Genomic DNA, 15,892 nt, shown 5'->3' with positions numbered 1-15,892 from the left:
AGCTTAAAGAATTTCTTTCTACAAATCGTTAGTGCAGCAGAAATATGCAAACGAAAAGATAATACAAGAAAAAAAGACAAACACCACTAACACCAGTATGTACGAGGTTCGGGGATAACTTGCCGCTACTCCTCGGCGTGTCCGTAAGGTGGACGATCCCTTGATCTTTCGGTAGATCACACCCCGGATAGATTCCGGCTAAAGTTTTCCTCCTTCTCGGTGGAGTAACCTCTCCATAAAGTCTCCGAAGATATGTAAATAAAGCACAAGACTTACAATGATCAGTGGCTAAAGAGAATGAAAAATATGCTCACAGCCACGCAAAGACGACAGTGAAAGCAGAGCGCAAGACGGACGCAGCTTCTCAGCACAGAGCTCAAAGCTTAGCACACTCATTTTTTTTTCAGTTCCTTATCCGAAAATCTCTTCATCCTTCTTCTTATGCCTCTGCTTTTCCACTGCGTTCAGCCTGTACCGAATCGCTGTCAACCTGCACCGAATCGCTGCTGCAAGATAAGGCGTCGCCAATCACTCTTCCTCCTCATCTGGTTCTCTGAACTCACACCAATAAGCAGAAGTCAAGCTGATTGCCAACTGATCACAGCCAGATCGCAGCCAGTAAACGTTGATGCTCCAATTGCACCATTTGCAGTGAAACACAGTAGAAAGAACACTTTGTCTTATTCTTCTAATGGAGCTTAATTTGAATTTAAGCATTGACATGATACCTGCAACCTGCAAATTAAATAGCTCACCGCAGATGGTTAAATCAGACGAATCAGAAGTTGCAGAGAAACAGCAGAAACTACAGACATTATTGTGGATCGGTCAGCAAACCGATCCACAACCTTTTTGGATCGATCAGGCCATAGCCTGATTGGTCCAAGAAGGCTCTGATCGGTCTGTGGACCAATCAGGCTATAGGTGGATCGGTCAACAGACCGATCCAATGCCTATGTAGGTTTAGAGCTTCCCAGCCCTAAACCCTAAAGCCTTCCTGGTCTAGCGAACGAGCTACCGAGCCCTCTCTGACCTAGTCCGGAGAACGAGCTGCCGAGCCCTCTCCGACTTCATCCGGTCCAGAGAACGAGCTACCGAGCCCTCTCTGACCTAGTCCGGAGAACGAACTACCGAGCCCTCTCCGACTTCGTCCGGTCCAGAGAACGATCTACCGAGCCCTCTCTGACCTAGTCTGGAGAACGAGCTACCGAGCCCTCTCCGACTTCGTGTGCCAAGTTTCCATACTTGGACTTTTCCCTTTCATCTGATCAACCTTGATCAGTACTCAATCTGAGTTTAATTAATATCTGATACAAACTTAAATCAGTGTCAATCATCAAAACAACAGCCAGGTCAGACTGTATCAACACTCCAGACCGACTGGACTTTTACTCAGCGTCCGATGCTTCAGGTCTTCATGCTGGATGTCCGGTCCTTGACCCATCCAGATTTCTACCCGGTTCGCGACACCAGGATTTTAACCTAGGGTTACCGCCTCCAAGGATTTTTTCCCGAAGCTCCGACCTGCTAAGACTTTCCGCATAGGGTTACCACCCCCTATGACCTAGGGTTACCACCTCCTAGGGTTTTCTCCTTGCCTAACCACAACTAGTACTTTCCTGAAACACTCAATCATACACATTAGATAACAATTAAGCTTAACTTTGAATCCCTTTGCCATTATTAAAACTAAGGTTCGATCATCGGATGCTTCCCGCACCAACAATCTCCCCCTTTTTTATTATGGCAACCGAAATTTAAAGTTAAGGAAAAAATGCAATAAAGATAAACATAAATGAGTACAAGCATAAATAAAACATAAGCACATACAAAGCTCCCCCCCCTTAATAGAAGCTCCCCCTTAATAAAATTTATTTTTATTTTGAATTTTTAATTTCTTTTTAATTTCCTTATACTCTCCCCTTTGCTATGTATCAAAAATAAATAAGAGAGTAAAGTGAGTATAAACAGTTAGCTCTTTTAAAATAAGTTTTCTTGTAAATATTTAGCTAATTTAGAAAAAAAATTCCATAAGTTTGGAACCACAATTTTTTCAAGGATTTTAAAATCTAAGTTTGAGAAGTAATTTTTAAATTTTTAAAATAATTTCCAAAGTATGCTTTCAAAAGTTTTTTCAAATGATTTTTCAAAACATTTTGAAAGATTTAAATGAAATTTTTAAATAAGTTTTTGAAATAATTTTTCAAATGATTTTAAAAATATATTTTTGAAATAATTTTCAAAGGATTTAAAATAAGTTTTTGAAATAATTTTCAAAGGATTTTAAATTGATTTTTAAGAGATTTTACAGATAATTTTGAAATTGATTTTTAAAGTTTTTTTTCAAATAATTTTTTAAAAGAATTTTTAAAGGATTTTTCAAATAATTTTTTAAAGAATTTTTAAAAGATTTTTCAAATAATTTTTTAAAGAATTTTTTTTTAAAAAAAAATATTTTTCAAAGAATTTTTTAAAGATTTTTCAAATAATTTTTAAAGAATTTTTAAAAAAATTCAAAGAATTTTTTAAAGAAATTTTTTAAAAGATTTTCAAATAATTTTTAAAGAATATTTTAAAAGATTTTTCAAATAATTTTTAAAGAATTTTAAAAAGATTTTTCAAATAATTTTTAAAAGATTTTTCAAAGAATTTTTAAAAGATTTTCAAATAATTTTTAAAGAATTTTTTAAAAGATTTTTCAAATGATTTTTAAAGAATTTTTAAAAGATTTTTCAAAGAATTTTTAAAAGATTTTTCAAAGAATTTTTAAAGAATTTTTTAAAAGATTTTCCAAATCAAGGTTGATTGGGTTTAGTTGATTTTAATTAAATTTGATTAAATTTTTGAACAATTTGAACTTATTTGAACCTAGATCCATCTCACCTGATTCTAAATTATCAGTCAGGTAATTTTAATTAATTTTATGAGATGGTTATCTTTAATATTGGTTATTTCTAAGGATTAATTTATATTTAGTTAAACTTAAGTTTTCCAATTAGTCAATTAAATATGTCTTTCCATGATTGATTCTCAGGTCAGGGCGAGGCTCTAGGTCTTCTTGGGTATGAGATCATCCACCCCTTCCTAGACAGAATCGCTCAAAGAAATATATATTTAATTTTCTTTTTGAAACTCCTAGATTTAACTAGCAAGTGTAAATTACGCTTAGATCCTTAAGCTATCCTAGTCTAAGCATGTACATTGCAAGGAAAATAAATAAACAAGCACCAATCAATTTTATCTATTTATTGAGATAATTTTTCTATTAGTTCCCACTGGATCATAGTCTCGATATGGTCTATCAAGCAAATGAATTTGATCCTTTGGGACCCAATAGTGACCAGGTCCAACTTGATTAATCAAGTTTGACTTAGGGGTCCATGCTTGAATTATGTTTCTATTATTTTTATTTACTAGAGATAAATATGATTTATACTTACTTTTGATTCTGAATCCATGTCCGGATTTGTTGTAAACGGCTCGTTGTGTAAAATACGGTGTCCAAATAATAATTAAATAATAAGTTTATTGGACAAATAATCTTATTAGATTTTTTAGAAATTTTTTGGGAATTAATTGGAGCTCGTATGACGTATTTTGAGGGGATACATTTATGAGCTCGAGAAAAAGTCTATTTGGAATATCCGAAGATAGGAGTTGATTGAGAAAATAATCTAGGGCTTAATCAAATATACCTAGGTTTATAAATCCTCCCTTTTATTTCCTCACCCGCGTACCCTAAAACCCACGCCGACACCTTCCTCTCCTGATTCTCCCTTCGCGTCGAACCACCGCCGAGCCCTCACCCTGCGTCGCCGCACTCCCTCGCACGAGCACCCTCGGACGCCGCCGGCGTCTCCCCCTCGTCGACACCCAAGCACCGCCGGCACTCACGCGGTTTCCCCTCTCACAACCCCCTCGCCTCTAGCCGCCGAGCCACAGCCGCGATCATCTTGCCCTCCCGCGAGCATCACAGCCGGCTCTCCTCCTCATGCCAACACCGGGGCGTCGCGACGAGCCACGGCAGTCTTGCTCTCCTCTTTGCATGAGCACCGCGGCGTCGCCCCCTCTGCCCTCGCCGAACCTCTTCTTCCTCACGCGAGCAGCAGCCGCCGATCCTCTCCTCGCTGAGCCATGCCCTAACTAACCCAGCGAGTTCCTTCCTCAATAGATACGGATAGAATTCTAGGTATGTTGGTTTCGGTTTAGCATGTGAATCGAAGAGGTTTTGGAGGTTTCAGTGTTCTAGATCCGAGATGTTTTCTGGTTTTCACACACGGATTTGGGTTTTGCTTAGGTTTTTCTGTAGTGATTTATATGGTGTTAGATTCAGTGATCGAAATTTTTGGTGTTGCTTTCCAAGGGATTCTGACGGTTATTCGATCTTGACGATTGGGAAGTTTTTCTTGAAGGTCTGCTGCTCCAGAATTGTTAGATTTTGATTTGATTTCTAGGCTTGGTGTTTTTGTGTTTTGTTTTGGTAGACAGATGCGAGTGGCAGTATGATTAAGGTGTTAGAATAGTGGTTGACCTCCACTCTGTGAATGGTTGCCAGATTGATTGAATTAAAGGGAGAGTTATGCTTTAGTTCCTTGTAGTAGTCGACCTTTGAGGTGGTGTTGTTTCTTATGCGTGGTTGGTGTTTTTGTTCGGATTTGGTAGGTGTCTAAACCTTGATTGAAGAAGTTTCGTTTTCTCATGACCTATGAAATTGCTTGAGTCAGGGTATGTAGAGATGTGAGTTGGTGGTGATATTATTGTTTTTCTGCAACTTGCTGTGAATTGAGGATTTTAGCTTTTCGTATCAAATGGAGATTTGATTTTAGTTTCCTGTGGCATTTAGGCTGATTAGATGATTTAGATGATTTCATGGTCATTATTAGAATCATCAAATTAAGATGGGTTGGTGGATATGGATTCTTCTTTTGTCAGATTTGGTTGGATGCATGATTGATGTTAGGATCATTGATTTGTTGTGGATGAATTAAGTATGTATTGATCTTAGTGGATTGTCTATTATTAAGGAAACTAACCCTAATTGACTGGAGTTATATGTAGTTAGGGTTAATGATCATATTGAGTAGGGTTTTCCTTAATTAGTTGGGAATTTTATTTAGCTATTTAATTCATATGAATTTAGCTAAAAAAAATATGTATATATTATTTATTTATGCAGGACGCTGATTCGAGATGAGCGTATTGACGTAGGGCTTTTGATTCGATCTTCTTGCTAAGGCAGGTACTTCTTGCTTTGTTTTCTTTTAGTACTTTGACCTTAGTGCATGAATTATTTTGGATAAGGACTGTTTACCTTGACTCCACTCTTACTTTCCTGCGCTTGATACTTCCACGCAATCTTTGAGAAATTTGTTTCTATATCTCTACAGTCTCTTCTTGTTGTCCATGATCCGTAGCAGATACTAAATATCATATTTGTATACTTTAACTGTTATTTGTTCATGTACCGTATTGAGCATGCTGGCTTCATGTAGTATACCTGTTTCTGCTTATATATATATATATATATATGATGATCAGTCACATTCCCTAGCTATTCTGAGTGATAGTCACAAAGTCATCCAGTATAATTATTCGACAATTATGGGGTTATCATGCTGACGTCACCGATGTTTTGTATACTCTAGCTCTCACTGTCCCCTCGGCCACTCGTGTGAGTGGTAGCTGGAGTGGTGTACAGTCTGTCACTGACCTGGCCTCTCGACCATACAGGGGTCATGGTGCGGAGAGGTGGGCGGGAGTGATCATCCGTGCATACGCTGATTATTATTATATTTACTTGGACTGCTATTGTTTATATAAGCTGATATTATTTACTTACTGTTGTTGTTCACATATGATGACATGCTTACTTAGGTTGAGATATATTCTCATTGTAGATGTTTAGTCATTGGATATTTGTATATACCTTGCTTATTACCTCTGTAGTATGAGCAGTACTGTAGCAGATTAGTACAAGTTCTAACCTACTATACCTAGCATAGGATATGGTTTCAGGTATGAGTATTTATTTTGGTTCTATTATAATATCTGCTATTCTTCTTATAAGGATGTATACTGTTGGCACTCTCTACTTACATGTTATGTTCATGCACTATCTCTTTCCTTACCCGCTGAGTTCCAATACTCACCATCCCACAAAATGATTTTCTTTCGCCAGGTAACAGATAGATGAGTCATGGATGCTTGGAGAGATGTCGGCTGCCAGTCCTGGGTCCTACGTCACACTCGAGGATAGTTTTCGTTTTGGTTTTGTTATCGTTTGGGGTGATATATTGATTTTGTGTATTCTGTTTTTCAATAAGTCGATGTGAATTTTGGGTCAAGTCTGTGATGACAGGTATTTTTGTTAGTGTCGTTATTAGTTTTACGTTCATATCATTTTATGTCTTCCGCTGCTGTGTGTTTACGTCTAGTCGTGTAGGCTTATTAAACTGCGTGGTTGTATTTATTTTGTTCCAGCCGAATGGGCTGATGATATAAACTGTGTGGTTGTGTTTATTTCATTTTTGTCCAGCCGGGTAGGCTGAGTATATTAAACTGTGTTCTGTTGTTTATATTTTGTATATATATATTCCAGCCGAGTGTGGCTGAGGTATATTTTGTATGTAGTAATGCTTCAGATTGTCACCCGTACAGGGGAGATATTGTCGAAATTTCTTCAGACAAGGACTCCTTTGGGGCGTGACACGCTATTTTCCAAGAATCAGATCCAGATTCTTGGAACCTAAAGTGAACCGTTCCAACGTGTCTTTGAGTTCTTTAATTTGAGTTTTCAAATTGGAATTTTCTTCCTCAAGTTGTTTAACTTGAGTTGAGTTTCCAATTTGAACTGGCTCATTTAAAGAACTCAAATCAGTCGCCTCCTTAAGGGATGTTACCTCCTTTTGGAGTGACTTGACCCGAACGTTAGATTTAGCCAACTTTTTCAATAAATAAGGAACTATATTTTTTAAGTCGTCTAATTGAGTTTCGGCGAGTAAGGCACTTATAGTGGGGTTTGGTTCTTAGGATCCGTTGCTTTGCTCAAACTCAGTTTCTGATTCATTCTCGGCTTCAGTCTCGGACTCGGTCTCAGTTTCGACGATGTTTGCTTGCACTGGTAATGTAAGGAAGCTCTTCGGTTCTTCTTCATCAGTCTCGGATTCGTCAGAAGACTCAGACCAAGTCGCCTTCAACACCTTCCTTCTTTTCTTCTTGTTTGGACAATTTGGCTTATAGTGCCCCTTCTGGTTACAGCCGTAACAGGTGACTCCAGACTTATCCTTCGTGTTTGTTTGAGTCACCTTTTTCGACTTGCATATCTTTCGTACGAGCTTTATCAGTTCGGAAACAACTTCGTCGTCGTCCTGTACGTCTGATTCATCTTTGGACTTGGGTTTTGTTTTGCGCCTCGACGTCGGTTCGCGTGTTCTGCTGGTACCTGCAACCAAAGCAACACCTTTCTCAACTGGGCGTGCATTAGTCTGCTCATGCAATTCTAATTCAGAAAAAAGTTCGTCTAATTTGATTAAAGAAAGGTCCTTAGAAACCTTGTAAGCATCAACCATGGATGCCCACAAGGTGTTCCTCGGTAAAGCGCTAAGCGCGTACCTTATTATGTCGCAGTTTTCTATTCTTTGGTCAATTTTGTGAAGGTCGTTTAGGCGGTCCTGGATGCGCGCATGGAGTTGGCTGACCGTCTCACCTTCCTACATTTTAATATTGTATAATTTATTTAAAATTAAATCGTGCTTACTTACTTTAGCATCGGAGGTGCCCTCGTGCAGCTCAATTAGTTTGTTCCACAACTCATTTGCACTTGAGAATGGTCCAACTCTGTTGAGTTCTTCTTTTGAAAGGTCGCACTGTAGCATGCAGGTTGCTTTGGCATCAACTTCCACCTTCTTCTTTATGCTAGAATCCCAGTTGATGCATGAGACAAGTTCTCCAGTGCCATCGCGTGGAAGCTCGAGACCGGTCTGGATAATAATCCACGTCTCGACTTGCGTCTTGAGGTGGTATTCCATCCTATTCTTTCAATACGCAAAATCATCTCCGGAGAAGAGCGGGGGGCGAGCAGTGCTAAAGCCTTCTTGGAGGGCCATTAAAAAAACTTGCACACAAAGAAGGAAAAAAAGATGTACCAGGACTTGATCCTGGATTAGCAGTGCGGTAAAAAAAATAAGAAAGAAATGAACTCGAGTGGTGTTGCACCAACTTCGAGCAAAAATTAATTCCGAAAAAAAATAGAATGTAGCTATTAAGATAATTCTAATTGACTCCGTAAAACTAAAAGTACCACGAAAAAGATGCGTGATTGGTGGTTGCACCCGATCAACACTACCCCGCTCTGATATCAATTGTTGGATCGAGAAGCGCTAGAGGGGGGTGAATAGCGCTCGTGACTTTCACTCATTTCGGATTCGTAAAACTCATTCAGAATAAAGCAGTGGAAAGATTAAAAGAAATAATCACAAACACAAAAGACACCAAGGGTTTACTTGGTTCAGAGCCTTGAGCGACTCCTACTCCAAGGCCCGTGATCGTTGATCGCTTTCGGTGGGCAACAACTATAATATCGTAAAGTGTACAATTTAGTATTACAGTAAATGCAATAAAAGAAACTATACCGACAACTCAAAAATAGAAATCTCGAAGTTCCGGGTCGTCGGGGACTCGTCGTAGCTCAGCTGGATTGTCTCGTTGGTAGTATACAGCTCAAGGATGTCTTGGAAGGTGATTGAATGAAGTGATGCTCGAGACTGCCTTTTATAGGCCTTTGGAGGCACCTCGAATACCCCATGGAGGTGCCTCAAGCTTGAAATGTTATCCCGGATCAAACGCTACGATAAGACTCCGATGCATGCTGTTATCCTCGCTTGAGGCGCCTCAAACACCCATCTGAGGTGCCTCCAAGCAGTAGTCTAAGGCGCCTTAGACTCCCCTTTGAGGCGCCTCAAGCTGCACTTCTCGGCCAGCTTGTCCTTTGTACTCGAGGCGCCTCCAAGCTCCATAAAGGCGCCTCAGACACTGTTCATCCAAGGCATAACTTTGTTTTTTGGCCCTGCAAGACATGTTTGACTATACAAACACAACATATCCTGCAAAACAAAGTTAGCACATAAAAAATATGATAATTGGAAATACTTTGACAGTCTTTGGACTGTCCAGGTCTGACTTAGGATTTTCGACCGAAAATCCTAGGTCGAACCGATGCCTACTGTTCTCTCCGCGGGGAACGCGTCCTCACCTACTCCTCTCATGAGAGTTTACCTTTTGCCAGTTCGGTCCTCCAGACCGACTGGACTTTTACTCAGAGTCCGATGCTTCCGGTCTTCATGCTGGATGTCTAGTCCTCGACCCATCCAGATTTCTACCCGGTTCGCGACATCAGGATTTTAGCCTAGGGTTACCGTCCCCTAGGATTTTTGCCCGAAGCTCCGACCCACTAAGACTTTCCGCATAGGGTTACCACCCCTATGACCTAGGGTTCCCACCCCCTAGGGTTTTCTCCTTGCCTAACCACAGCTAGGACTTCCTGAAACACTCAATCATACACATTAGATAACAATTAAGCTTAACTTTGAATCCCTTTGCCATTATCAAAACTAAGGTTCGATCGTCGGATACTTCCCGCACCAACAATGAAGGCTCTATGTTCAACATATCGCTTCTTCTACTACTCATATTCCGTGTGCTCAAAAGGAAGGCTACGAGGCAAAGCTTTGCTACCGAGGAAGTTTTAGGAAGGGTGTGCTATGCTCAAGACTTCCAGATTGGCTCAACAAAGTTTTTGTTTGTATTTCTTTTATTACAAGTTGTATCTCTTGGTGCGGTTAGCACTAACGATTTAACCTAGGTTTTGATGAATGACAAATCAGGTTAAGTTAGTTTGTTTTTGTCTGACACTTTGATCGAGTGTGCAGGAGAAGTCCAGACAGGTCGACGGGCTGACCGGATGTCTGGCACGAAGTCCAGCTAGGTCGACAGGTTGACCGGATAGCTGGCGAGAAGTCCAAGCGGGTCGACGGGCTGACCGGACGCTTGGCGAGAAGTCCAGCTAGGTCGACGGGCTGACCGGATAGTTGGTCGAGAAGTCCAGACGGGTCGAAGGGCTGACCGGACGTCTGGCAGGTAAGTAAGGTAAATCACTGGAGGGGAGTGACTGTGAGGACGCGTTCCCGGGAAGGGAACATTAGGCGTCGATCCGGCTTAGATCCATTTCGGATATCTAAGTCGAGATCGTGACTAGATTCCGGTCTCGGAAAGACGGAATCTAACTCATACTCCTTTTTGCTAATTCATACTCACTTTGCTTTTGCTAACAATCTGTGTTGTAGGGTAAATTTGCCTCCGGACTAAAGTTTGTCTTGCAGGACGGATTCTGCGGGAAAACAGGGTCCAGGCGCTCGGGAGGGAAATTTCATCCTGATCGCGTGTCACCACTTGGAGCTCGCTGGTTGGACTTGCCACGTCTCACCAGGGCGCCCGGAAGGCATCCAGGGCGCCCCGAGCCTCATATAAAAGAAGGGTCAGAGGAGAGCTTCAGAACAACAAAAAGAAAAGTCTTCCAATGCTCTGCACTTCTGCGACGCTAACAAAGCTCCGACACTACGCTCCTTTCTTGTCTTTATTGTCGGTATTTGCTTTTCATTTTCATTAGCATTCATTGTACTGTTTTTTGTAATCATTATTTCGAACTGCTAGTGAATTGCCCAACGAAAGTACTCACGGAGTACGGGCCTTCGAGTAGGAATCGTCACAGACTCCGAACGAAGTAAAATCCATTGTGTCCAGTTTTTATTCCACTGCGTTTATACTCGATATTTTTGAATCGATATTCACCCCCCCTCTATCGAACGATCACGGTCCAACAAGTGGTATCAGAGCCCGGACTGCCAGAAGGTTTAACCGCCAACTGTGTACAAGAGCTATGGTATGATTGAGCCATGTGGGTACAATATTGACCTCAAACAAAGAAAGTGGGGGTTCCTATGTTCGGATCAAGAGTACTAGACACCAGGCAGGAAGTCCTAGTTGCGACTAGGCAAGGAAGTCCTAGTAGGTCGGGTGGACCGAGGGGCAGGAAGACCTGGTGGGTCGAGGATCGGATGTGGGAAGCCTATGGTCCTTTGTTTGAGGGGGGGATTGTTGGGGTTGCAAGATTGCAAACATAGTCTCATATTGGAAACACATGGGAAAGATCATGGGTTTATAAGAGAAAAGATATCTCCATTGGTATGAGGCCTTTTAGGGAGAGCCCAAGAGCAAAACCATGAGGGCTTAGGCCCAAAGTGGACAATATCATGCTATTGTGGAGATATCTAAATTCTTTTAAATCCTACAATATATATATATATATATATATATATATATATCTACTTTGAATATTTTTAGCAAATATTTTCAAATTTTATGTCAGGTTCAAGGGGAGGAATTAATTAAAAATTTCCCTTTATATAAAATATTTTAAATTTTGTTTAAAAAATGTTTTCTTAAAAATTTCTTAAACCTACTTTTGAAAACTAACTCTTATAAAACTAAGTTGTTTTTAAGAATTGGGTTTTACTTTTTATTGAAAATTGATTTTGAAAATGAGATTTAACTTAGTTTTGAAAATTGTGGAAATTAGATTTTTCAAAACTTAAGTTTACAAACTAAGCTTCTCAAAATCATTTTCCTTAATTTTGAAAATCAAAGTTTAAAAATCAATCTTCAAAATCAACTTGCTTAAAATTGTGAAAATTTTTTAAATCAACTCAAAATTGTTTGTTTTAAATCACAAACTTTTTATCCTTTTTACTTAGTGTTTGAAAACTCAACTTTTCAAGTATTTTAAACCATGGTTTTGAAACTAGTACTTTTGAACTTTAAAATTTTGATTTTTGAAAATTAGATTTAATTATTTTACTTTATCAAAATTAGTTCTACCAAACTCCTTTAAAAACTAAAAGTAAAGTTCAAAATCAATATTTGCAAACTGAAATTTGATTTGCAAAAACTCAGTGTTGAAAATTATGAAAGTTAGATTTTTTTAAACTTAAATCATTGTCAAAACTTAAGTTTTAAATTAAATCGTTTACAAACTTAGTGTTGAAAAATAAATCAGTTTTTGGAAAAATAAATTTTTCAAACTTAGTTTTGGAATTTTATTTTTTGAAAACTTATGTTTGAAAATGAAACTATCTAAACTTAGCTAGCTTTCTAAAAGCTAAAAGCTAATGCTTTAAACAAATTTTCAAAAGCTTAAACTCCCTCAGATTAACTTGACATTTTTTTTCTTTGTCTGAAGTCTATAATTACTTAATCCATGCTTATTTTTTATGAATGCCAAAGGGGGAGGGTTAGGTGGTTAAGTTAGGTTAAGTTAGCTGAACCAAACTGAAAATTCAAACTAACTTAAAAACCACATAAATGCATGGTTCTTGCATATGTTTTCACTAACTTAACCAAGTTGTCATTCCATCAAAAAGGGGGAGATTGTTGGTGCGGTTAGCACTAACGATTTAACCCAGGTTTTGATGAATGACAAATCAGGTTAAGTTAGTTTGTTTTTGTCTGACACTTTGATCGAGTGTGCAGGAGAAGTCTAGACAAGGCGACGGGCTGACCGGATGTCTGGCACGAAGTCCAGCTAGGTCGACGGGTTGACCGGATAGCTGGCGAGAAGTCCAAGCGGGTCGACGGGCTGACCGGACGCTTGGCGAGAAGTCCAGCTAGGTCGACGGGCTGACCGGATAGCTGGCGAGAAGTCCAGACGGGTCGAAGGGCTGACCGGACGTCTGGCAGGTAAGTAAGGTAAGTCACTGGAGGGGAGTGACTGCGAGGACGTGTTCGCGGGAAGGGAACATTAGGCGTCGATCCGGCTTAGATCCATTTCGAATATCTAAGTCGAGATCGTGACTAGATTCCGGTCTCGGAAAGACGGAATCTAACTCATACTCCTTTTTGCTAATTCATACTCACTTTGCTTTTGCTAACAATCTGTGTTGCAGGGTAAATTTGCCTCCGGACTAACGTTTGTCTTGCAGGACGGATTCTGCGGGAAAACAGGGTCCGGGCGCCCGGAAGGAATCCGGGCACCCGGGAGGGTAATTTCATCCTGATCGCGTGTCGCCACGTGGAGCTCGCTGGTTGGACTTGCCACGTCTCACCAGGGCGCCCGAAAGGCATCCAGGGCACCCCGAGCCTCATATAAAAGAAGGGTCAGAGGAGAGCTTCAGAACAACAAAAAGAAAAGTCTTCCAATGCTCTGCACTTCTGCGACGCTAATAAAGCTCCGACACTACGCTCCTTTCTTGTCTTTATTGTCGGTATTTGCTTTTCATTTTCATTAGCATTCATTGTACTGTTTTTTGTAATCATTATTTCGAACTGCTAGTGAATTGCCCAACGAAAGTACTCACGGAGTACGGGCCTTCGAGTAGGAGTCGTCACAGGGTCCGAACGAAGTAAAATCCATTGTGTCCAGTTTTTATTCCACTGCGTTTATACTCGATATTTTCGAATCGATATTCACCCCCCCCCCTCTATCGAACAATCACGGTCCAACAGTATTTACTTTATCATTCTTTTATACTTGTATTTGATAAAATGTAAGACGAGTATCTCTACCTCCAAAAAGTTTCTGGAAAGGAGACCACCAGTGGACTCATGCTTAAGTGCGTAGGCCTTGGACGTACTAACCCTGGGGAGTTGGAAACCAAGTAAATCCCGTGAGTATTATTTTTCCCATACTTTATTTATTCCACTACTACTAACAACTTTGATAGAAAGAACGAACAAAATAGAAAAGAAAGTGACAAGTCGAGATCCCCCCTCCCCCCGACCGCACTGATCCTACAAATGGTATCAGAGTCATAGTCTAGACCAAATGCCATATGGGGTGACTTTGAATGAAGTTAAGGGTGGGCCCAGGGTAGGTCAGGTTGACCAAATACTTTCAAGAAGGCCCCGAAGTAAGTCAGGGTGACTGGATACTCGCGGGGAGGCCCAGACCAAGTCAGGATGACTAGATGCTTGCAAGGAGGCTTGGAGCAGGTCAGGGTGACTGGATACTTGCTGGGAGACGAGTAGGTCAGGGTGATCAGATGCTTGCAAGAAGGCCTGGAGTATGTCAAGGTAACCGAATACTCATGGGGAGGCCTGAAGCAGGTCAAGGTGACCAGATATGGATGCTTGTGTGGAAGCCCAGAGCAGATCAAGGTAACCGGATGTTCGTGGGAAAGTTTAGACCATGAGAGTAATTGTGCTCCTTCATTTGAGGGGAGGATTATTGGGGTTCAATTAAAGTCTCACATTAGAAAGATTTGGTAAAAATCATGGGTTTAAAAGGATGTAGGATATCTCCATTTAAATGAAACCTTTTAGGGAGAGCCCAAGAGCAAAGCCATAAGGGTCTAGACCCAAAGTGGACAATATCATACCATTGTGGAGATATGTGAAAAATCTAGAAATGTTTTCTTAAAATCTAGAAATTCTTTTCTTAAATTTTTTTAGAAAATCTTTTGAAACACTATTTTAAAAATTTATTTCTTGAAAAATTTACTTTAACTAATCTTTTAATTCAGATCAACCTCTAAGACACATAGGATGTATTCCTTGTGGTTAACAAGGTCCTAGGAAAGTGTCAAATTGAGGGGGAGTCCTAATTGAAAGATCAAATATAGTTTTTAAAAATTTTTCAAAGTTAATTTTTAAAATTCCTTAAAACTATGTTTGAAAACTTTTTGACAATTATTTTTTAACTATAATTTTAAAGTAATATTTTTAAAAATGATCCTATTTCAAAAATAATGTTTGAAAATATGCTTTCACAAAGATTTCTCAAAGTATTTTTTAAATTGTTAGTGCAAAACCAAGGGAACCTTAGGTAATCTTTTTGGTGTATGTCAAAGGGGGAGAGTAACCTTAAATTTAAAAATATTTTGACTCCCAACTTTGGTATAAAACCCTAAAGACCAAATACCTACCTTAAGAAAATTGTCAAACATCAAAAAGGAGGAGATTGTTTGTGCAATCAACCTTAAGAGTTTTGATGTTGGACAATATACGTAAGTATGGTCAGTTTGACCAAGGGTTTATCCAAACAAGACTTAATATTTGGAAGAAATAAGTCTAGTCAGAACTAGATAACTAGCAAAAGTCCTAACTTAGTTAGACAAGGGTAAGTCCTAGTGAGTAAAGCTAAGCCCTAGTGAGTGAAGGTAAGTGGTGAAAATTGTAGGGGGAGGAACCTTAGGTGGTGAAAGTCCTAGTGAGTGAAGCTAGACCCTAGTGAGTGAAGTTAAGTGGTGAAAATCCTAGGGGGAGGTAACTCTAGGTAATGGTAAAGTCTTGGATGCAGTCCAAGCATGAAGCCTAGTAGGTCAGGTAGACTTACAAGAGTGCAGCTTGACCCTAAAGGATTGACCCTTAGGTGGTAGACTTGGAGGAGGGACCTCTAAGCAGAAGGTAAGCGTAGTAGGTCGGGTAGACTTACAAGAGTGCGGCTTGATCCTATGAGATTGACCCTTAGGTGGTAGACTTGGAGGAGAGACCTCTAAGTAAAAGGTAAGCTTAGTAGGTCAAGTAGATTTACAGGATGAAGGCTAAGGTTGCCTGTTTGTGTATGTTTGGTTGTTTTATAGAAACCTAAAGCTGGAATCAAAACAAAGAGAAGACAAACACAAATGGATGAATCGGACTTGACTGGTTCAATAGACTGAACCGGACCCAAACCGATTCAATAGACTGAACCAACGGTTTGGTAGATCGACTGGGCTTGGTCCAAATAGCTGAGTCATGAAATGTTGATATAAAAGACGATGTGGTAAAAGATCTGGTTTATCTTTATAATTTGGATGAGGATAAGGATAAGTCAGATGATGTGGATACAGATAAAGCTTGATCC

General features: G+C 39.8%; 1 long non-coding RNA gene across 1 annotated transcript; it reads left to right on the top strand.

The window, feature by feature from the left end:
- The first annotated feature begins 3,722 nt into the window (after positions 1-3,722).
- LOC121994173 lies at positions 3,723-6,239 on the top strand. Its single transcript, XR_006115621.1, has 3 exons — positions 3,723-4,189; positions 5,177-5,239; positions 6,179-6,239. It is a non-coding gene; the product is annotated as an uncharacterized LOC121994173 (long non-coding RNA).
- The last annotated feature ends 9,653 nt before the right edge of the window (positions 6,240-15,892 follow it).

The sequence above is a fragment of the Zingiber officinale genome, chromosome 6A (assembly GCF_018446385.1).
Source record: "Zingiber officinale cultivar Zhangliang chromosome 6A, Zo_v1.1, whole genome shotgun sequence".
In the NCBI taxonomy this organism is placed as follows: domain Eukaryota; kingdom Viridiplantae; phylum Streptophyta; class Magnoliopsida; order Zingiberales; family Zingiberaceae; genus Zingiber; species Zingiber officinale.
Note: the sequence above shows the minus strand (reverse complement) of the source record. Positions and strands in the feature narration are given on the sequence as shown.